Here is a 25,223-nt window from a genome sequence, read left to right as displayed (position 1 = left end):
CAAAAATTATGTAATTTACAAAAATACCAGGTGAAAAAAAAAATAATAAAATAGCATGATATACCTGGTAGTTTTTCATGTAAAATTTCCCTATCTCTCCCTTTCCCAGAAGTTTCAAATCAACTGTGGTTTTTATTGGATACGGTGGTATCTGTGGCTTCTAGGGGCTCCAGTGTTTGCTGCACATCTTTGGAGCAGACTCGTTTAGCCCTACATGTTCTGTCTATAGCCCATCCAATTGTTCTTTGGGTTCAATTGGTCCTATTGACATTTTACTAAACACCACTTGATGTCATTTTCATACATTCTTTAGTGATTCTTCAGTGCTTCACATCCACATGGCCCTCCAGGTAAATGTATCATGGGTTACCCTATGGTAATGTATGTCTGGGGAAAAATATAATAATATTTGGTTGTACTTGTTCTTTTGTATAATTAAAAACTCAAAACTAATAATCTATTGGAAAGAACAGTTAAATATCACTTGTATAACCAAAAACAGAAATATTCCTAGGACCCCGAGTTCAGTTTTCTTTACTGCAATCACAATCTGGACTGGCCCAAAATATGGATGGCAAGGAAGCAACAGCTCAACATTCAGCTTATTCTTATCTTCTCTTCTGTTGTCAGGGTGGATATGTTGATTTAAGCAGAAAGTATCACAATATAAAGTCAATAGATGGTAAATGTACAACAATTGCCAAGCTGATTAAAACACCAGTGCACTTGGACATTATGCTAGCAAGCTCCATAATTAGTTGTGTTTCAGCTTACTATGAAAACAAAAGGTGAAGTTTGTTATAATGTATGGAGAAACTTTCTGGAAATGGTATGAAAAAAAGGACAAAATAATTAAAGTCCTAGCATATTTTTTTACATTGTCTTCCAAAATGATCATAGGTATAATCTGCAATTACAAATTGCAATTTAATATGAAAAAGCTAAACTCCACATAAGTAAAACAGGTTTGAATGCAGTTGTGTATATTTTTTAAGTAATGAAGGGTATTTATTCCATGTCTTTACACAAGCCACTTATAATTGCCTGTACAGCAGCACTCAGACTGGGATAGGGAAGGGAATTAATAATGTAAGAATTTTTGATTGTGTACGTGAAAATTGCAAGAATGGTGGTAATCATTTTAAGGAGGAAGTCACTCAGCTGTAACCTCTGACTGTAAAGCAGACAGTGCCAAACAATACCTTCCAAAGTGTGATTGCATCTTCTATATCTCTACTGTATGATGTCTGATCTGACTCATACATTCCCCAGAAGTGACAAGCTGTGTAGTAAAGAACTGGACAGTGGGTAATGTATTGTGTATTTCTGTTGATTCTCATATCTTTGCCTTCTTTCTCTGAGTGCAGCGTGCTATAGAAGCACATATTACTTGTGTATTTCGCTATAATGAGCAAAGGTTTATTCAATCAGTATGCAATTACCACTTGACCCATTTTACTTCTTATAATCAGATGATTATTTTATGAAATCAGAGTCTCTAGAGTTTTTAATTAGGTGACTGCAATCACCCAACAAATTTATGATTATTGTTACTCCCGCTTCCCTATCCCCCTCCACCCAAATATTAAATACGAAGAAAGAAATATACTACAATAAGTGTGAAGAGTTTAGGAGGATTGACAAGGTGCTCCTGTGGCTGAAGTGCAAGCCTTCATTTTGTGTTCAATATACGTGAATTTAAACCTGAAGTGTGTGTTGGCATTTAAACAACTTGTGCCCTTAGGGCACCAATTCAGCTTTCTGAAAAGGTTTTCAAAAGTATCTTATTCCTTTGAGCATATCTTGCTGTTTAACTCATTCTCCTCAACTAGTTCTTTATAGGCAGGCTGCATTCGAGTGCTGGAAGTTTGATCAAGCAAAGGACCAGGGAGCTCATGTGAAAGTTTACAATGTAGATTAAATATTCTGAACCATAAAGAAACGAAATAAGGTAAAGAGTTTAAGCCACTTCCCTTTTGTATCTGTTTTCTGAAAAAGAAATGCATAAGGGCATTGATGAACTACAAATATTTTATTTTTATTATTATTATTATTAATAAACAGGATTTATATAGCGCCAACATATTATGCAGCGCTGTACATTAAATAGGGATTGCAAATGACAGACTAATACAGACAGTGATACAGGAGGAGAGAACCCTGCCCCGAAGAGCTTACAATCTATTGTAAAATAGACCTTAACATACTTGAGTTGCAGGGGCTATCAAGCCTTATGGTTTGCTGTGCTAGTGATAATGATTATAGACAAATCAATATTAAAAAAAATCTATGTGGAATAAATAATTAGTAAAAGTATGCAGAAAGTGAAGCCCTAACTTCTGATCTGCAAATCTGTACCTGACTTGCTAGAAATCTCAAGAACACAGAGCATGTGTTATACAAATAATTAAAACATATTCCTTCATTTATAAACATCAGTGTTCTCCCCAGCCCCTTTTAACCAGGCGCACCACCTGGCACTTTTCAGTAACCACCCGGATGTTTTTGGGTAGTTACTGATGAGTTGGGTCACAATACAGGGGCTGCCACCCGCCTAAAATTTCTTCTAACCCAGCTTAAAATAATTTCTGGGTTGAGCACTGAACACGTGTGAGATATTGTATCGAACCATTACATGGTATTATTATTCATGTTCCAGATTTTAAAAACAAGATTTTAGGAAAACTTCATTGAAATGGGATGAACTGTTAATTTCTAATATGGCTAGTAAAGTTGAATTGTAGTTGCTGTTAACATCTAGAATTAAATGAGCCACAACTGTTATGCAAATATATCCTACATAAATGTATGAACTCCTTTTAGCTATTCACTAAAGAATTGCTAAATTTTCAACGACCTTGTAACTTTTAAACACCTGGAATCCCCTATATTCCTAATTTAGAAATCAAAACCTACATATATAAGACAAATTGCTAATCCTCCTCTGTACAACTTATTTTCTTTTTCAGATATTATAAGTATAGAAGCTTAAATATAGCTCAAAGCCAACGTAACCTCACTTTGACTATTTAAATATTAATCACATATTTTTTGCTTCACTGACAAATGACCTGCTTGTCTTTGTAAGTAGAGTGGGATGACATTCAAACTTAAACAAAGTGCTGCAACCAGCTAATCAGAGTCATTTTCCTTTAGTACCTTGTACATAATCATATAAATATTAGTTAATTTAAAACTTATGTCATCCACATGTGGTACTTTGATTAGTTCTATTTTTTAGATGAAACACTCAGTACTTCAGCCATCCAGTCCCTTTCCTACAACACAAAGCTGGTGCTAGGTCATTGACCAAGCACCATCTTTATCTAAATTGTTGCTTAGCCGAGATGCTGAGTAGAACTTTCATAATATACATAGCCACTGGAGGTGGAATGGATACATCTATTAAAATAACACTTTCTTTCATCTTGAAGCTGATTACAGTAGAAATAAAGCTCTGAACTTTGATAACACCAGCATGCCATAAAAACATCCGTTTGGTGCCGCAGTTTGCAGCAGTAAGGAACACGTAATACCATTGGGGCATCAAAGGCAACTCCCAACATAAAAGCTGCTTTATTTGATGGTTACCTGTTCTGAGTTGAGTTACTTAACATACAGTAAATTAAATGTATGTTTTATAACGCACAGCAACCAACCTAAATCAGTTTACTTAGATCTGTATAAAATATGTTACAATACAGCTTTCATATTTCCATTTGTTTTAGCCTATAACATAACATGTCTTCGGTGCTTTACATTTGCTAAATCCATAATAATGCTTACATGTGATCATGAATTAATAATATATTCTTTTTCGTCCTTTACCATTCATAGTCCCAGTTATATAATTAAATACCTGAGTATATTATTGGAAAATGAAATGTAATGTCAAACCACTGCCTTGGCGGAAGGTTTAATGAACTACAAGGTATAGAAAAGTTTTACATTAGGCTGAAATTGGTAATTAGAAAAGTTGGGATCTCCAGATTAAGTATTAACCATATCGTGGCTGTTTTTGCTTTTTTTTTTTTATTCAGGAAAATGCAACCTGGATTAAAAGACTTCCCAAATGTCACAGCAAATGAGGAGTGCTATAAGAATATGACTGACTAGACAACCAATACCTAAGACTGCAGTAAAACACAGTAGAAAAAACAGGACAAAACATTACCTATGCAATGATCTTTATTTGGAAGATATCCTGAGGATCAAGGCAAACAAAAATTCCATATTTGGCAGAGAATCAATTCAGGTTTATTTATTTGAAAAAAGCAATGATGAAGTTCCCCCAAACACAACATCCTCTGCACTGGCTTTCACAATACTGGGTCAGCTTATCCAGCTTTCCAAATACTGCCTCGACTGCTCCAGTCGTCCAGGTGCCATATGGTCTTTCTCTACCTACAACTCTCCATATACTACATCCTGTGCCTCAGCTCTCCGTTTATTACTGGCTCTGTCCTGAGTCCCCAGATATCACATCCTCTACCTCTGTTCTCCATATACTACATAGTCTGCCCTGACTCTCCATATACTACACCCTCTTCCTTCATTTTCCATATTCTAAATCCTTTGCCCTGACTCTCCATATACTATATCCACTGTTCTTGTTCTCCATATACTTCATCCTCTGCCCTAACTCTCCGTATACTTCATCCTCTGCCTAACTCTCCGTATACTTCATCCTCTGCCCTAACTCTCCGTATACTTCATCCTCTGCCCTAACTCTCCAAATACTACATCCTCTGCCCTAGTTCTCCATCTACTACATCTTCTGCCCTAACTCTCCATATACTGCATCCTCTGCCCTAACTTTCTATATACTATATCCACTGCCTTCACTTTCTATATACTATATCCTCCGCCCTTACTCTTCATATACTACATCCTCCACCCTTACTCTTCATATACTACATCCTCTACCTCAGTTCTCCATATACTACAGCCTCTGCCTTTACTTTCCATATACTACATTTCTACCCCTATTCTTCAAATACTGAATTCTCTATGCTGGCTATACAGATACTACATCTCCTCTGCCCTCTTTATATACCACATGTTCTGCCCTGACTCCTATTTTTTACAATTCTATGCCCTGACTCTTTTTTTGTATAAACTGGCTAAAGATGCATAGTAGTTTGTAATACAATTCGTGTTTCATGGGGTTTGTAGTATGACTTTTGCTGGGTGTTGTAGTAGTTCTAAGCACTGCTTTGATGAACATATAGGTCCTGTTTGGTATTAATACTTAATACCAGAAAAAGTGAGTAAAATTCCAATGCAAGTTTTTAGCCAAGCAGCAGGGATAAAGGATCAGTCCTGAATGCAATGGAGGGAATTGTGTTTTTTTACATAAAAGTTGAATTAGGCTTACTATAGTGTATAACACAACCTGAAGATGCAGACATTTATTTCATTATTATTCATCAGAAAGTGGTAGGTTTAAAACAGCCACCAGGCACAGAAAAAAATTGAAGTGTGTGTCCTTGGAAACACACAGAGAGGTCTATTTTTAAAGCAATGATTGTGACATTCATCCTTTCTGGTGGGGGATCATTCACTGTCATTTCATTTCCACTTGGAAGATTCACCTGCAGAGAATGTTTGCTGAATGTCAAATTCACAACTTTATAAATAGACCCCAAAGCCTTGTGCAATTACACAGTAAAGGGATTTCCATGGTAACCAAAAGTATTCATTGTCAGAAAAAAAGTCAAATCAAATTATTGGGTTAGAAAGCTAAATAATATTTCTATAAAATATAAATTCTCCTTGCAGTTTATCTTTTATATTTTATTCACCATCTCAGAAGAAGGTAGATAAAAATTTTTTTTTTATAGTTGCTGGTGCCTAGCTGTAAAATAGGTTTTACTGAGAAGCTGCATCTTGGTTCTTCTATAATAATTAATGCTGTATACTGTAGCAGCTTCAGTCTGAGACATTATACAACTTTTTTAATTCCTAAAATTTCTCCAATGTTTGTTCCTACACTGAAAATGACAATATATATGTAGACTGGCTACAGCTAATAGGAAGTAATGCTCCAATTATGATTGTACCTTACAAATATTGGCCGGCTTCAGTTGTGTTTGCATGCTACAATTAGAGCCTCGGCTTGCTGGAGGCAATTGTATATGAGCACAGGAATGTATTCCAGTCTGCTGGACATTATCCTAGCAAGATAGTCTCAATCCTTCATCCAACTAGCAAATGTGAGCAGTTCTTTGAATAGGTGACCTGGAGTGTGATTACGTTCAGATGGGCCAGATATGTTACAAATTGCTTCAAATGTTCAGAATTTTTCAGAAATTTAAAGGTAATAATCCATACAATCATATTATTTGATATCACCGTATTAAACTGTTTATTGCTTTTTCCAATATATACCTCATCAAATATACTGAATCATGCCAAATATTCTGAAAAAAAAATTACTATTAGTTGACAAAAGTTTCAATCCTGAACTAGATCCATTCCAGGTTTGCTGGATCACCCAGGTTCTCCCATGAAAGTCTATCTTCTCCAGTCTTTGAGAGCTTTAATAAATCAGATCCATTGTGTGTAAGAGAGAGGTACAAGATGCTATAGCTAATAGAAATATATGAGGCACTGAGGCATGGTGTTTGATAAGTCTGATAAAGAGGGAGGTGACACTGTGTGTAATGCAGACATATGGGCTATTGTATGTAACAGAGGAAAAAAAAAACACTGCATGTAATACAAAGAATTTAAACTGTGTGTAATGCAGATATTGTGAGAACTATGTTTAACTGAGGTGTGTTAGAGTGTTTCATGTGTGTTATAAAGAGGTATGTGACACTGCATGAAACACTACATATTTTAGAGAGGTATGAGGCACTAAGTGTATCAGATAGGTTTGCAGTATGTTGTTGTCTGTAATTGAAAAATGTTAGGCATGATTTATTAAAGATCTGGAGGGGATAAACTATCATGGGAGAACCTGTATGATCCAGCAAACTAGGAATTGATTTCTTAAAAATCATTTTATTTCTGTTGGCAAATTTTTTCAGGTTTGTTGGATCACCCAGGTTCTCCCATAATAGTCTTGGGGAACTTTATTAAATCAGGCCCAATGTGTGATACTGAGGTAGAATGACCTGGGTATAAGGGGGAGGCATATGAAATTTTTGTGTGACTGCAATAGAATGACACATTACATGTAATAGAGAGGCATATGGCGGTGTGTGTAAGGGATTGAGCCTCTATGTATAATCAACAGGGATGAGGCACGGATACTAGAAAGTGAGGTGTGTGTACTGGACTACAAATATTAACATAAAACAAATTAAATATTAAATATTAAATATTAAAAATTAAAAATTAAATATTAAAATAAAACACAGCTGTTCCCCAGCAAGTTCTAAAATTATTCAAATTTACCTTAGGTATAAAACCCAACCCACCATGTCCTGATTTAATTAGGAAGAGATGTCTCAAACAAGAGGTCTTTCAAACAAGCCATACTTATTCAATCTTTTTTCTGATTGTATTATTAAGAACTTTACATTAAGAACATTTCAGATGCCAATTGAGACCCGTAGAGTTGGAAATATAGCTCTTGGGTTTTTCACAATTTCTTTAAGCCTTGCATGGTCTGACCTTGGGGTGATATTTCTGAGACATCCTGGAAAAATTGGAAACGATCTTGAATATTTTCCACAGTGAAAAATCTTTCTTTTACAGTGAAAAAATCTATCTCACTGTAGAATGATAGACTTAAAATTGTTTGGAAATTGCTTTATAAGCTTCTTCTGATTGATGGACAGCAATAATAGCTTCTCTAAGAACATTGCTGATGTCTTTCCTCCTTTGAGTTGTTTGCATTTAATTAGCGGCACCTAACTGCCGCTTACCCTCATAATTTCTATGTGTGTACTTAATTCTTCAAACACTGCTTTGGCATTTTAACTTAGCATTTGTAAAATAATGACATGACTATTATATCATGTGATGTTTTTCATCTGATTTAAGATTTACCTAATTTTAGAACTTTCTAAGGACCACATTATTTGTTATTATGTCTTGATACATAAAACCTTAGAAAAGAGCGTACTTTCTTACAGTATGTACATACATTCTACATGGTGTAGTTTACATTTTCCATTTTTTTTTACTGATAATGTTTTCCTAAAGAATTGCCATATTTAATGTTGGGACTGTTTTTGAATGTAATTGATCAACAAGTTATCTTTTTTCATATGACATGTCATATTAATATGATATCGTGTTGATATATTTGAATTTAGTCATGGAGGTCGATGTGCACCATGTTATCTCTGAAAACAGACATTCTGGTTCCTGGAGGGTTTATTAGGAGTACTGATGCATTAGTTTGATATGGCTGCATAAAATTCCTGACATACAGTATAAGAAATCTCTAAAGCTGCTGACCTGGGGTGAAAATACAATTATGACGGAGTGGATATTCTTTCAATGTTACATTAAATGTTATAAATTACCTTGTTACTCCTATGGCCTTATTTACCGGTAGCAGCCGTGCAGAAGCACTTAGGAAGTCTAGATGTCAGGAATATACTGTACTTCCTGTGCAGCCGAGCTGGGAGCATCTGCTTCAGTTTATTGTTCATACAAAATTGCTCACACAAAACAAAAAACAAGATATCAACAAAGTAGCAGTTCTTGGAATCCAACAAAAGGAAAACTTCCGGTAGGGTATAATCTGTGAAATCGGTTGCCACAGTAACCAAAGCAATTTCTTTACAGACAACACACCTTGTGCCTGGCTTGTTTGGAAAAATACTAGACAGACAATGATGACATAAAAAATGTTTTATACGTTCAGTGATTGGTTTCTGCTTTTGAAAATCATTGTATGTGTCCTCATTTAGAATAATCAAAAGAGAAAATTGGAGTTCCTGTATAAATACCGTGCTATATACAATGCCCAATGAATACACAAATCTAACTTTTGTCTGAAAATGATTGCAGAATGTATTTAGGGCTAATCTACAGGCAATTATGAACAAAGCATTACAGAAATTTCTTACGCTGACTGTATTTATAAGATGCTGAAGGAGGCTGGGACTGCTGCTAGATTAACCTCACAGGATTATTACCCCTAAATAAAGAGAAAAAATCCTAACAATCACATACCGGTAATAGTCATAATGACAAGTAATAGAAAGTGTCCACAACTAAACTATATCATCAGATTAAGTGATGTGATTATGTGATCACATCATGAATGATGTAACTATGATGGACAGAACTTTCTAAAGATGAATAAACTTCTAAATAGAAGGTCAGGTTGGTGCTTTTTTGGATTGAAAATGGTACCATAATAATCAATACAAATACTGTGATTTATGTTTAAAGTAGAATTAATATGTCTCCTTAAAGAAGATGTTTAATTTTTCCATTCTCCAATATTATCACATCAGTTGACTTAATAGGTATGTAACACAAAACACCATATGACATTACAGTGTTACACCGCTATAATAACTTGCTGCCCATTAGGGTAATATGATATGATGTAGTGAGACTATCCTGGTGTTAGGTGAATTGCTCTATCTGGGGATCATCGTATAAAGATCTCAAAGCACCTGAATAAGTATAAAATACACAGGGCAATTTCTTGCCCAGATAGAAGAACATACAGCCAACCAATACCAATAACAACAATATGAATGTAGTCATTTCTGGTGCCGGGTATACAACGAAGCATTATATATAAATGACTCATGCTTGCTAATGCTTCAGCTGCTCTGACAAAATAAGGAATAAGGTCTCCTTTCAATCATCTCTTGTGCCCTGTAGTATGTATTATAAAGTAAAAGACAGAGGGGAAATACTGTTCATTGTATCATGAATGCTTTTTTAAAATATAAATTAAACTTGGTGTAAATTTGACATATATATTTATCATGACTAGGGTAGAGTAGATTAAACCACTCATCATTTAAATGACTTTTTTACCCTTCATCCATCCATTCCCGTTTTATAAACACACTGCACCTTTTAGGATATAAAATTTGGCCATAGCAGCCAATTTTATTGGTATAACCTAAAAAACTCCATATTTACCATACATCCAATAAACGAAAATAACATTTTTAATTAATTTTTCAATATTTTCAAAAAACACCAGTTATAATTTTATTTAAAGGTCCATGAGAGTAGCCCCCTTTACTAACTCTTCCCAAGATACCACCGCTCACCAAAACAGGCTCCCAGCCGCTACCACACTGGCTCGGGAACAGTTAGCAGGCATCCGCCGCTGCCTCCTTACTGTGATGGGTCCCCATTCCCCTGATTTGTATGAGTTTTAAACTTCCATGGACCAAACAACAAACTGCCCTTGCTGCCATAACTTATACACTTCCCCCTTGCTTTCATAACAGGGGGGGGGGGGAATTTCTTTTCCCTGTTGATTTTCTTGCCAAATGACCTCTCCCTTCAGGCATGACCTCTCCCTTCAGGCATGACCTCTCCCTTCAGGCTAACCCCCTCTTTATAACTGCCCCTTGACCCACCCATCAGACCACTATCACCCCATCCCACTTCACCCAATCATTTTAAATCTAAACAAATTAACCCTTCCTATTTCTGCCTTCCCTACTCACCCAATCATCTGGCCCTCCACATATATATATATATATATATATATATATATATATATGGATCCTTAAAACTTAGCTTTCTCCTACCTGCACACATACCTTTAAACAAGCATTTAACATTCAAAAACATTGGTGCTTGTTCACAGTCCATAGCAAACATATTACAAATAATGTTGTGATTGCTATTGCATGATTTTGATCTATGAGGTTTCTCTATACACCTTTGGCCAAAATGACTGCGTAGATCTCTATATAGGTATTTCTTAAGTAAAGTTTTTTTCAGGAGTCAGAAGACTAACAGTGATCCTTTATAGGTATTATTATAAATGAAAAATACCATCTTGCATATGGACAACATCACTGTTTTTTATAGCAGTGTTTGAAATGAAGCAATGCAATAATATATCTGACTAAGTATAACCAATATCAATGCTGATGGAGGGATAGAAAGATGTAAAATCCCTTCAAGAATGGACGGCTATATCAATGAAGTGGCCTGGGAAAAGTGTTCCCCATATAAACCTGTAAGTATTTTATGGTAATAGTGCATAACATATGTGCTTAAATCCCAAACTAATCTTCATTTCTTATTTCCCAAACTGTAAGACAGGCCAAAAAACCAATGTACAGAGTAATGTAAAATGAGTGGCCTGTACACCTTATTTCTCACATAAGCCTTCTGTAAGTATTCTATGGTAATATAAGGTAACATATGAGTTGAGAACCCAAGCGGCATTTTCTTTATTTCCCCAAACCATCAGACATATCATAAAGTCTATTCTATGTTCAATGCCACATCAGAGGACTGTCATGTATACCGTAGTCCTGCTACAAACCATCTGTGAGTGTTCAATAGAAAAAGAATGCATAGTATATTGCTAAAACCCTAGACTGTCATGAACGTCATAAGTTCTATGCTACTGAGAGCCCTTATGTCTAGGATCATAGACAACTGCAACCCAATTCCAGAGAGCCCAAAGCAATGGCAAATCTGAACACAGTCCCTTTTTGTCATCACAATCTTGCATGTTATAAATGATGACTGATATTCAGAATGTCTGCATGTCTCTGTGCTAGTTATAATTTATAGCTTTTCTAACTAATATATTATTCTAGCCCATTCCTGTAACAGCAAATTCAAATCAAGCAAAGACTTTCCACGATAATGGCAACACGAATAGTAATTTATTAAAGAGGATTAGTATGACCCCAAGGAACAGTCTTCAGATACTATAAAAAGGAAAATAAGTGAGGGGAGCATTTTGAATTTTAAATATGAGGAAGCCAGTGACAGCTGATCCATGAAATAGGAGTGGGCTCGGAATGACAGCTCTTCCAGATTTAGTCATCAGTACAGTAACATAGTGGCACATATATCCTCCACATTAGCATGTATTGTGCTGAGTCTACACATTTTCCTGAATGACCTATTTTTCATTTGCTTTTGAGTTTGAGTAAACCTTTATTGGTTGCGTGATAAGTGAAGATAAAAGACACTGACAGTTCTGCATGTCATATCTATCTTATAAATTGTAAATATTCTACAGTTTTGAATGACAGAGATTTAATACACACAGGCTCTTCCTATTTCAATGTATGTCAGTTCCAAGGTACTTCTCATAGTACACACATCCAAAATAATTACTTCCCATAGTATGCTCATTTATCAGCACATTTTAGTAAAAACATAGTTAGATGTAACAATATTCAAATTCCTACATGCACATACCCAAAAATAATGAGTTTAGTTAATGGATCGGTATTAAATGGGTTCATGTTCAAAAAATGCCATGTTCAAAAGTTACATTTTATTTTAGGCCAATCACAAAAGCACCAACCAACATAAATAAGGGTTGGTTTTACATTCACTTCAGTCAAACCCACATCAATCAACTTCTCAGCAAATGACTATGAATATTAAATATATAGTACTCAAATGAGAACATGTAATTTTTACCTTTAGTTTCTTAGTCTAATCTAAATAAATTCATATTATCACTATTGTTATTAATATTATTCAAAAATTTAAAAAATAATGTTCATAGCAAGAATGTAATTATTCACATTTGGATTCACAATATTTTTTATTATTTAGAAATGTTTTTAGTTGGTTGGAGTGGGTCAGTTGCTTAGTGTTATGGAAATGAGCATGATGGCTTAGTAGATAGCACTTGTGTTTTGTAGAGCAAAATATTTAGCTCAGATTTCTATCAAATATGTGAGTTTTACATGTAACTCTACAGGCTGCGTCTGCGCGTGTACTGATAGGTTAGCTTTATTTTGTTGGTATGAGTATACTAGGGGAATTAGATTGTAATCTTTACCTAATGAAAGGGGCTACTGTGAATGGTTACAATTCTAATTCTATACCTTCTATTTATTGTACAGCGCTGCGTAAAATAAATCCTGTTAATCATTATTATTATTATTTTTAATAATATTATTAATAATTACAATTAAACATAATAAGAATTCAGACCTGCTTAATGCACACTATTATCCATTTATATTTATGATAGTATAGTTATGTATAATCCATCTATATGTTGGGACACAAATATCGAGTATACCAAAAGAGGTTGCCTGGAGCCACACTAAAGACAGCTGAAAACAAATGAGGCTCCCAGGTAAGAGTACACTGCCTTAATGTGTGGACAGTGGTGCAGTGCCAATAGGACTGCATAAAATATTTGGTCTGGCAACCAAAATGGCCTTAGATGGCTTTTTACACCAGCCTTGTTATGTTGGCACTATACAAAATACATGTGCTGTAAGTCATTAAAGGTGATGCTCCCAAGCACAGTGAGATTGTCGGTTCAGTGTCATTTACTAAATCTCTAAGAAATGGAACATCGAGGGAATGAAGCACACCTCCTGCTCACCCTGCAGCAATAACAAATGAGTTCTTCTATCTATTCCTCTGTGAAACATTTATAGAAACACCACCAAAGGGGAAATAAAAATCAAAATGGCCTTATCTGTTTATACTTCTTGGCTTCAAAAGCATACGTGATTCAAAGTTTGAACATTTAGCCAATACCAATGAAATGTCCAAGTTCTTCGCTTTTAACTTTGGAATGAAATATTTGCACTATATTAGCCTTTGTTACTGTTTAAAAAACCAGTGTCATTGATTTCAAATGAAAGCTTTATCTCTGTGATGACACTGTATTTCCGTTTGTTACACTCCATTCCATCAATAACAAAAGTGACATCACATTATTAATGGCTGTCGCTTTGCCTCTGAAATGAAATCCAGTGCATGAAATTACCAGATGACAATCAGATCTGTAATTTCCAGATTATGTGCCCTACATTTCTGCTTGTATTTTTAACTTCTATGCCAAACAAAAATGCAATTTAATTATACTCTTCAAACATAATGCTCATTAGGCAGCAGTGATAAGTAATATGAGAAAGCTACTGTCATATACACAGAAGAATATCAAGTCATACAAACACTAAATAATTGAATAATGGTTTAAACTTTTAAAACTTCTCGAGTTCATAATAATCATGCTTTTTTAATAGTTCAAATTAAAATAGCCTGTCTGCTAGTAAAATATTAACTATAAAATATGCTTCCCTGTTCTCATGTGTGTATTATTTTCCTTATTTAGGAAACTGAGAACAGGTCATGATTTTATTTCATTGTACTCAAGAAAGCAAGAACTGCACTGCAGGACAGCGCTCATACATTAACAAATAACTTGTTAGAATCACTTCTAAGACCTAGAATACAGAAATACAAAACACAGAAACATTTGTATTATCTAATTGAATAAGTAGATTATTAGATCTTACACTTAGACTTTAAGTCTTTGATTTTATTTGAAGGCCTAAATAGGGCAATAAAGTCCGTATGGGAAATCATCTAGGTGCCTATACAGTTTTTTTTTTTCAAACATCACCTGGTCATGTGATCTGATAAAAATTCCAGGACTAAGACACTTCTCACGGTTACCAATTAATTTCAGTTAAAAGAAGATTTAACACCATTGGTGGTCCAACAAGCTAGTTCAGCCTTTTACAACCTTTTTGGGGAACTCCCTGCAATAATGACTACTTTATTAATATTATTATTACTATGCAAAAATTACTTGGGAAGCATGCTTCTTAAGCTACGTACACACTTCCAATTATTATCGTTGGTAAACGAACGACGAACGATCCTGCACAATATCTGCTAACGATCGTATAGCACCGATCCTGTACATACAGATAACGACACGATCATTCGCAGATATTGTACACACGATAGATGCGATTGTTTGAACGATACAGGAAGTGACGTGCACCACAGGAAGTGAGCGAACGTTCGTTCACCGCGCATGCTCAGACCATGGACGATCACTGCACGACCGTACACACGATAGATGGTCAACGATCGTCGTCCAATCCGATCCGCCGGTCCGGTCGTTCATTTCCAACGACTATCCTCGTTCGTCGGCGTCGTTGGTTACTTTTTTTACAAACGATTTTTGCCCAAACGATCGTTCGTCGTTCGTTCGTCGTTCATTTCCAACGATAAAAATTGGAAGTGTGTACGCAGCTTTACACTTCTGGCCAGTGGGAAGAATGTCACCTTTACTGATACCCAAAAAGTCCATAGGTGTCATGGATAATTGGACAGAGAGGTCTAAGACGCTCAATATTCAAGGAACCCCTAGCAACCTCAGGAGAAAACCAACGCAATCCCAAACCCAGTCACAAAGTTAAGATTTAGGGAGTGTACTCCCAATGACACTTCTATATGTGTTCTGTGGCTACATTAGAGTACCTAAAGTTAACTAGGTAGATAAATTGATTCTGGTACTGATCTAGTCCAAACAGACCAGAATTCACCTCTCCTGGAAAGCTTATAAAGCTACTAAACAAAATCAAGCCTACTGGCAGCAAAACATCATTCAGATATGTATCTACTTTTTTGCCTCTCCTGGTGGACAGCTTTACATAATACCCACAGGTAGCCCATGAGCAATTCTACGAAGAGATAAATTGTCTACCTTTTTTCACAGCTAAATGCAGCATTTATTTTGATACTTTATCAGAACTTTACTTCGCATACAATAGGATTCACAGTAACAAACTCTACAGGCAATGTAAGCTTTCGGAAGACTATATTAGTTCTACATTGTATTGGCATCAAATAGGAAATGGATGTTTGAAAGCAATTTAGTGTACTGACAGCTGCTGATTGGGAAAATGACTTTCCAAACGTGAGGTATTTTATAGATGCCCAATGGAATTCCAATTGTTTAACAACACAAATTACCAGCTTTTATTTCACACAAAGATATTAGTTAACAATATAAATTGGTAATATTATACATTGGAATTTCAGTATATGATTATCCCTAAAATCTTATTCTCACTAGGATAAATTCAATAGAAGAATGATATATTTGACATTTATGGTTGGGTAGATTTATGGTCTATTACAACTGACCAAACAGATTATCTGCTGTGTTTGAATAGCTTTCCATGGGGAAAAGCTTTAGACATTATACAGACATTCATCGTGCCATTCCACTGATTCCATTGAGGATTAAATAAAATATTATGGTTGATGGTTGAAAATTTAATGATATAAGAGATAATTTAGAAATGTGGAGTATGGGCTCTCTAAATGTTAGAGGTGCTCATTATTGCATATGCACAGACTTCCCAATATTTTGAAAATTCTCTGTTTAGTTAGATCCTGATCTTTAAAGGGAGAAATGGGAATTTCATGATTATGCCTGATGGTCCGGGTGGATAAGAAGCAAATACCCTATCATACAACAATATGTAACCCTTTGCTATTAAAAGCCACACACAAAAGGTGTAATCACTCCTTTAAACTTAAAAGTTATGAAAAAAGTGCTAAAAAATCAGGTTAGGTATGGCCTGGGGACAGGCTACTTGTGCTGGAATGTTTCAAATCCACTAGATCACACAGTTCATCTGATCTGGATCACTTCAAGGATCCATCAACAATCTATCAGAGGTAAAATCCTCCAAAATGTATTTCACCATTTTTTAAAATAATGTTCCATAAAATACATTGAGTGGATTTTAATTCTGAAAGACGAGTTATATTGTTATCAGAGAAAGTGCATTCTGATTAGAGTCATGGGCGATACTGGAGTTATAAATACCACAGAACAGACAGAATTTTACTGAGATGTTATTTTAGTCTATTCTAGCTTTTATTATCTTACAGTTTTAGCCTTTTATCACCACTTTTTGATCAATTGCAGATGTACCTTAGTGCGCCATTCCTTTAAGAAGATGCACCAACCTGTGGTCAGACAAAACAAACAAGAAAAAAACAATACAAACACACAAATAAAATGCCTTGATGATCCTAAATGAACCATAGCTGAAAGAATCAACTTTTGTTGTCAGTTTCTGAAGTGGGTTAAAACTAAGCTAACCTTTGATCAGTTGCCACAAACAACAAAGTACCGTATTTTTCGGCGTATAAGACGCTCCGGCATATAAGACGCACCCAATTTTAAAGGAGGAAAGTGATCAGAAGGGGATAAATTGGCACAGGGTGATCAGAAGAGGATAAATTCCCCACTCTGTGCCTATTTATCCCCTGCTGATCATCCCTTCCCACTTACTGGTCCGTTTCTCTCCGCCGGCTTGCTTCCGGGATCGCGGGGGCACGCTTGCTCTCCCAGCTTGCTTCCGGGATCGCGTGTGCAGGCTCTCCTCGCTGGGTCTGCAGGAAGGCGGAGACACTCGCTGCAGCCAGGAGGAGAGGAGAGAAGACGAGAAGCACGTAGGATCGCGGTATCGGGTAAGTATGTTACCGGTTTTAATTATTTTTTAAACCTGCATTCACCGTATAGGACGCACCCACTTTTCCCCCCCAGTTTTGGGGAAGAAAAAGTGCGTCTTATACGCCGAAAAATACGGTACGTCTTTCTGATGAAGTTTTGGGGTGCCATTAGATGAACATGCTTAAAAGCTGTAAAACTGCAGCCAGGTGTCTATATGTATATTAGAAAAATAAAGTGTCCATTTGCTGCAGTTGGAGGATACAGAGAATAAATAGATTGAATGACTAATGTGTTCTCTACTTGAATAAAAAAAGGTTGAAAACTTCAAAACTAAATATCTATATGACAGCTTTAAAAAGAATGAACATTGATATTCTCTTAATGGTTTTTCTAATCTAATATTTTTTTTGTATTCTGTAACAACAATGAATTACTTTCTATAATAAAAAGAATTCTGAAGCATAGTCCTGCAACAAAAGTGTCACTTTATGACAACAGCATTGCACTGATTAATAGGCTTCCTGTCTGCTATTGTGTCCAGGGAATGATTCCATCAAGAGTGGATGAGTTTTGTTGAAATCATTATTGTCAAATCAAACGTTCACTAAAAAAAAATACCTCAACTCAAACAATACATTTTGTATTTTAAATTCTAAGCAAAAGCTATTTCACATAGCCCCCTTCCCTCCCTTCCCCTCTGTATCATATTCTATATCAGTGTTTCTTGACCTTTTTTAACATAGGAACCCTTGAAACATAATGTTCAGGTCTCAGAGAACGCCTGCTATAATTACTATATCCACAACTCACGATATATTAGTGGTGGTCAGTAGGAAGAATGCCTCTTAGATTGCCGGCCAGTGGTAAGAATGTCACCTTTACAAATAGCCAAAAATATCATTGGTGTCAATTAAATCGACCTGAGTGGCACAAATTGCTAATTGTTCAAGGAACTCCTAGCAACCTTTGGAGAAGCCCTAGTTGAGAAACACTGATCTAAACTGTTCTTCCCAAATTCAGACTCCCCCTGGTTGATATCCTTTGATAGCGGAAGATCTTGTTGTACCTAATTATCACCCTTTCACTGAAAGTACTGTAGATATAGAGTATAGTTGATAAAATTCTGATCAGTAGAACATCCAATACAATAAATATATACAGTGATAAATACCTAGATTGTGTTATCACATACCATGATTTTTATATTTATCCCCACACAGAGCCTAAATAACAGAAACAGGATAATAATAAAAATGTATACAATATATGGTTAGACTTTGACATATGCCTTTTAACAATAAGACAAAATTAAAAAAATAATGTATTTTTGTATTTGTTTAAACAGAAGTAGATTTTTTTTTACATGCAGGAGGAAGATAGCATGAGATCATAAAATCATATTATACTAGTTTTCCACCATTCCGGGAATAGCAGCATTCAGACTGGGCCAGAACTAGGAGCTAATTAGGATCTATTGCATGTACATGTGTTGACTGGAAGAGAGAGCAAATCGATCAAAGGTGATTATTTCCCAGTGTATTGCTGCAACTTCATTGCCCATGCAGCACATTTTAGATAGGGAATGAATGTACCTGTATTCCTTAACATTATCAGAGAATGTGGTGTCACCCTGTATGTCAGAGGTGAATGGATCTCAAAAGTTGCTGGATTCATATAGAAAACATTTCCAAGATTTGACAGTTCAACATATATGTATTAAAACTGTGCATTAGAGACTTTTACTGGGGTTGAGTTTGAACTAACTTGTTTAATTCTCCCTTGGTTTATACTATTAACATCAATCTGAAAAAAGTCAGACGTGTAATTACTGAAAGGTCTAGGATTTGCCCCAAGACATTGTTACAAATTCTTATGGCTGACAGAGAAAGCAGCAAATATTACAGCGTTACCCCCTAAATTATTAGCTAAATACAGTTTTGTGCTAGAAACTTCTGGTACACAGTCATAGGCTTTCAAACTCTCAGCTATTAGCTTTTCTGTTGAATATATATTCTAGGAGGTCCAAATCCACATTTAACAGGTTGCCTGAACTATTTGGAGTTTAGGTAAACAGGTAAACATTTATTTCCTTTAACTAGAAATCTATATATGTTCTCTATATGCCTTTTGGAGAATGAATATAAAAAGGTTTTTTTCAAATATCACAGGAAACTGGCATACTAACAACCTAGTAAAAGATTGTAATGAAAAGCAAAACTTAAAATACAACTCAAAAAAAGTAAAGACAATACTCATTTTGTCTTGGTTTAGGTGAAAGATAATCAAGCCACTACTAGACTTAGCAGAAGTTTGCACCCGTCAATCTGTTTTACTTGGGTGCATGTATTTGTTTCAATTCTCACACACAATTACAATTATATTATGAAAACAAGTCACAGGAATCTGTGCATAGATTAGGCTTTCCAAGAACACAAATTTACAAACACTTAAATAATTGTACACTGTGTGTTGTTCTAGCATAATCCACAAGCTTACCCAATATAAAAATTTGGATTGTGGGCAAATAGATTGTGTTTTTGTAAGGTTGGCAATTGGCCGAACAATACTATGCACTAAATGGGAAATGCCTGTTCGTAAATCTGAAGACATATTCCAATTTCTTCAATAATATCTCTGGACGGTAATTTACTACATGAATCTGCCTGGTTGGGTACATGTTTAATAGCATTTTTAATCATATATCTTTAAAAACCATAATTTGTCACAGTGCACACATCTTAACTTTGCACAGACATTTTCTGGTAAATATTCGCTATTACAAGATACATAATGCTTACAATTATCATCATTGCATGCCTCACTGAAATGACATTTGAATCTTGCCTTGATTAGTTATTTGATCGTCTATGTGTTTGCGAAGGTGTTGTCTGCAATGAGTAATATAGCCTGACAACATTACAAATGTGCAAGACGTGTCATAAGGAAGCTTAGAATTTCTTCTGAACACTGCCACTATAAAAGAAGCAATCTGTAGAGCGCATCAGTGGCAATGGTGCAAAAGACTTGGAGATAATACTAGCACAAGCTGTTCCACGCCAGCTTTTGAAAAATGATTTTCAGAACTACAGTATGTGTATAATGCCAAATGTGCATTCTGTTCATCTGCCAAAAAAATTGTATAAAAGTAGGTGTACATCTGAAAAAAATGTATTGCTGTAGGTGTACATAAAGCAGTGATTAATGTATTAGATGCAGGCTTTGGATATGTTACACTTTCGGTGCATGGCATGTTAAATAAAATCTGTATGAAAATACATGTTTAGTTTTCAATACCGTGAGCTTCATTATTGTTCAGGGGGAAAAATGAACATGGCCCCAATGTAATGAACTTATTACGGAATACAGTCAGTTTCCCCGGGCCAGGGTACAGGAGAAGAGAGATATTTGCTACAAAGAAAGATTCCTATACTACTTTGCTGGCCCCCTTCCTACTACATCCTCCAGCAAGGATTCATTTGATCTGAACAGACAGTGTGAGAGGTTTCTCCTAATCACAGAGGCAATGCTTCTCCTTTGTACTGACTTGGTAACACAGGTCAGAACAGGAGTAGAAGTTACTTGTTAGCAGCTGCTTCTGATACTACCCAGTGACATTTAACTTCCTATTAGGTGCTGATCTCTATTATAGGGCAAAAATGGCAGATCCAGGGTAAGCATTACTAAGTACCAAGTCTGGAGAGCTGTACCTGGGATGAGGCAAGTAATAGGAATACAATGGGTAGTGATTTAGTTTGTGATCCACAGAGCCTGGTTTTTATCATTTACTAAATGATGGATCACATGTACTCGTATAAGATGAAATAGTGAATACCTTGCCTGTAGCTCATGCAAGCAAGATGTAAACTTCTGCACATAAAACTAATATGCAAAACTAATTCAGGAAGTTATTCTCAAATGTGCAAATATACAAAAAATATGTACAACTAGTACATGAATTATGGCTCCAAGTGTTTCTATTTTTCATACTTTGCAATTATTGGTATCAGACAAACACAACAGCTCCATCTTCCATCAAAATAAAGTACTGCAGTTTAAAAACAATTATTTTGTACAAATCCTCTTACCATATTCTAAACCAAACATAATAAATATTTGTAAATTAAGCATTTCATTTAGCTCTATTATTTTTAAAGGGAACAGTGTTTCTCTATAGAGCATAGCATACAATAACAAAGTAGCAAAATCTATATTAAAAAATGCAATGCTCCCCTGGACATGGTCTCCCCATGCTGTTTGGTGTTTTCCTTTAACTCAGTTTTTAGCTTTTTTAATATATATCACACACACCGATAGACACACACATATCAATGGCAGGATAAAGGATTCCCAAAGCACAAAGTGTCCAGCAATTTATCTATTCAATTTAATCATTTTTGGTCTTCACATTATGAGGGGGAAATAAAGCAATTGCTGCCTCTTCCATAACGCTTCTTCAAATCCTAAATTACCATGTATATTGTAATAAAGAACCATGGTCTCTTAACTCTCTTATAAACATTATTAAAATGACTGGAAATTAGGCCAGTGATATTTAATCAATTCCAGATTTCTATGCCTAATAGAACCCAATGAGTATGCACTAACTGTTAATGATGGCCACCATTTACACCATTTCCCACAACTTGGAAAATAGAATTCTCCATGAACAGAATTTTTTCTGGGTTGCCTTAACCAATCATACCCAATACAAGGCATATATATATATATATATATATATATATATATATATATATATATATATATAAAGACTTGCCAGACATCTTTTATTATAAAAAAAAAACATATTTGTTAGTATTCCATTACTGGCTTCCATTTTTTAAACTGGTATGTATATAGTTACACTGTACTACATGCATTTGTTAGAATAAGGGGATTTGCAGTTTGTTACCCCTGACAACTAATTAAGTTCTTCTTTTTGCTTTACCTAGTGCTATACATAAAAAAGTGGTAACTATAGGAAACTAAACATTGGCAAAAATAATTTTATTTCATAAACAAAATCCACCATATTTGTATAATGTAAATTGCCAACCAGATATCCCTAAGATGCTAAGCAATTTGTGTTTTTTGGAATAAAACATTGTATGCAGCTGTAATGTGCAAGGATGATCTTGCCTAACTATACTAAAGAGCAATTTCCCTAAGTGCATATACCATTATTGATTATTAATGGCCTTGCAGCTCAATGGCTGTTAACAATTGATAATAGCTATTACATTGCTGTTAAATAAGCACATTGTTGTGCAAAGCTGACTAGAATCTGCTGATTGTGACACATTGCTTTTCATTAGATAAGTATCTTATATATCCACCAATGCTCCATCTCAGGAGAAAAACCAATATGTGACTACAGATAAGTATACCAGCCTAAATATTGTACAAATGAAATGATACAAATGGCAATCCAATGTTATATATTGTACATTGTACAATTGTACATTACACAGCATACACTGATTGCCTTTGTAAATTAGATACCTTAACAATTTAAAGTATATATGTGTGTGTGTGTGTATTCATCACCCATTGGTTACTACACACAATTATGTATGATATTACGTTATAAATAGCAGTAATCAGTAAAAAAAAAAATCTGATGCTTTGTTTAGGCTTATTAGCTAGAGAAAATCCTAAAAGCAAACAGATGACAGGGAACTGAATTCATATTCCTTCTCTTTACTGCTCACAGCAATACAGGGTATTGATGGCTAATTTTCATTTATGCAAACACTGCCTGTATGCTGCTTTGTGGAAGTGAGCGATAAGATTCAAACATCACCTTGAGATGTGCTGCAAGTAGCCAGTTTTTTCCTCCTAAACTAAACTATTCTCAGCACACAAGACTGGACATAAGCCTATCTTCATAGCATCACATCTCATACACATTGGTCTGCTGTGATTTGTACTGCAAATGCACAAAACCGTCTGCATACTAACTGCACAAAGATAAAAATACCTGGCAGGTGGTGATGTTTTCAGTGTAAGGTAACATATTAAGGCTAAAGCCTTGCTTAGAAAAAAGTAAAACTTTTTTTGTAGTGTTTCAAATACAAAAATATATTTTTGCAGGTGTGCAATATGTGATATATATGTAAATGTAAAACTGTATGCATCATAAATGTTAACAATTAAAAAAAATATTGATGGCACTGCATATTTCAGTAAGACTGGATTGCTAAAGAATGATCTACAAAGCAATCTATCCATCCAATTCTATAGTCCTGGATTAACACTGGCTTTTGTTCCTTTAAATCTATTGAATGCTCTCGGCTCACTGACATGATTTATAAACACTAATATGACTTTTAAATGGTTTCATTCAGTTGGAAGTTCTGCTTCCAATAAAAACCTGTTTTATAGACGCAATATGAAATAAAATGATCCAATATTTCAAAGAATGCACACACACATTACAGTCACCATAATACTATATGTGTAGCAAAATGCTTCTAGCAACAAATACTTCTTTTTCTCATCTCTGATCTTTTACTATGGGACTTGTTGTCATCCTGCCTACAGCAGACCTAGTTATGTTCACAATAAGTGCATAATATATGAATGTATGATTAGATGATAAATATAGATCCACTTCCTAAAAAATATATAAGTTCATCTTAGTGCCTGTTGATGTATATTAGTATAAAATGCCTCATATAAAGAATGACACTACCAAAAGATATGTGCTACACAATCCACCAGACTTAGCACTCAGTAGCATGCAACAGTAATAGCTAATAGTCATGTTACAAGGGCCCCAGGACTGTGTACCATTACTAACATAGAACACATATTTATCAACCTGTACTGTTGGGAGTGTTGCCACTAAAGGTTATGCGATTATGTAATGAATGCATTGACTGTTTAGTCTAATACTACAGGTCTGTTACTACTATTGCATGTTTGTAAACATAAATATAAGATAAGTGCATATTCACTGTATAGAGCAGTGTTTCCTTTTATACCCATTGTAATATGCAGTCTATTTCAGGTACTTCTACAGTATGTGTATTTTTAAGCTTTTCCTTGTGTCCTAAAAAAAGGAAAACTGTTAAGAATTTAACTTAAACTTTAGACTGCTAATCAGTTTTCTAGCCCAGGAAGATGAACCAATATCAGGGTACGTCTAAAAATTATTTAACTAAAAACTGAAACTTTTTTTATCTTTTTTTTACAAATTGTATGTAAATAGTTCAGCTTCACTAAAGGCCATCTTTTGAATTTTCTACAGGACAAAATACGGGAATAACACTATCAGCAGTATCTGACCCAATTCATTTCCTTCTGTTTAAAATCTACAATAGTATATCTTTCTTAGCATAACTCCTCTACACAATATGATTTTATTTGAGCTGAATATTAAGTAACCTTTACAATAGTCTGGCCTAATAAAGAAAATGAGAACATTCTTTATTTTTGTGATGCCAGAGCAAAATATATTGCTGTAAAGGTATGCAATACTCAAGAGGTCCAAAAGATTTTGAGAACATATATTGATATTCTTTATGTTTTCTTCAAATGATCATTGTTCTCTTTTTTTTTCCTATTGATTCACTACCTATAACTACCTACATAATTCAAATATACGTTGAATAGTTACGTTGTAATTGGAAGTTACCATTCGCATGAAGAGCATTAATAGCACTTGCATTAACCCTGTTGCTAGAGGTGCCTGCGGTACAATTTCTCTCCAGAGCAGGGGGATAATGTGTGCTTTGTGAAAGACATGAGAATTCCCGCTGCTTGAACACTGACTACATGCAATTTATCATTTAAAAGAAAAATAAGGCAGTACGGAATCGACAGGACCTAATGACAAAACACA

At 35.0% G+C, this 25,223-nt stretch overlaps 1 protein-coding gene across 2 annotated transcripts in view; it reads right to left on the bottom strand.

The window, feature by feature from the left end:
- Positions 1–25,223, bottom strand: part of FGF14 (fibroblast growth factor 14) — a 257,654-nt gene that overhangs the window by 58,653 nt on the left and 173,778 nt on the right. The gene's annotated exons all lie outside the window — the stretch shown is intronic.

The sequence above is a fragment of the Pyxicephalus adspersus genome, chromosome 1 (assembly GCF_032062135.1).
Source record: "Pyxicephalus adspersus chromosome 1, UCB_Pads_2.0, whole genome shotgun sequence".
Lineage (NCBI taxonomy): Eukaryota > Metazoa > Chordata > Amphibia > Anura > Pyxicephalidae > Pyxicephalus > Pyxicephalus adspersus.
Note: the sequence above shows the minus strand (reverse complement) of the source record. Positions and strands in the feature narration are given on the sequence as shown.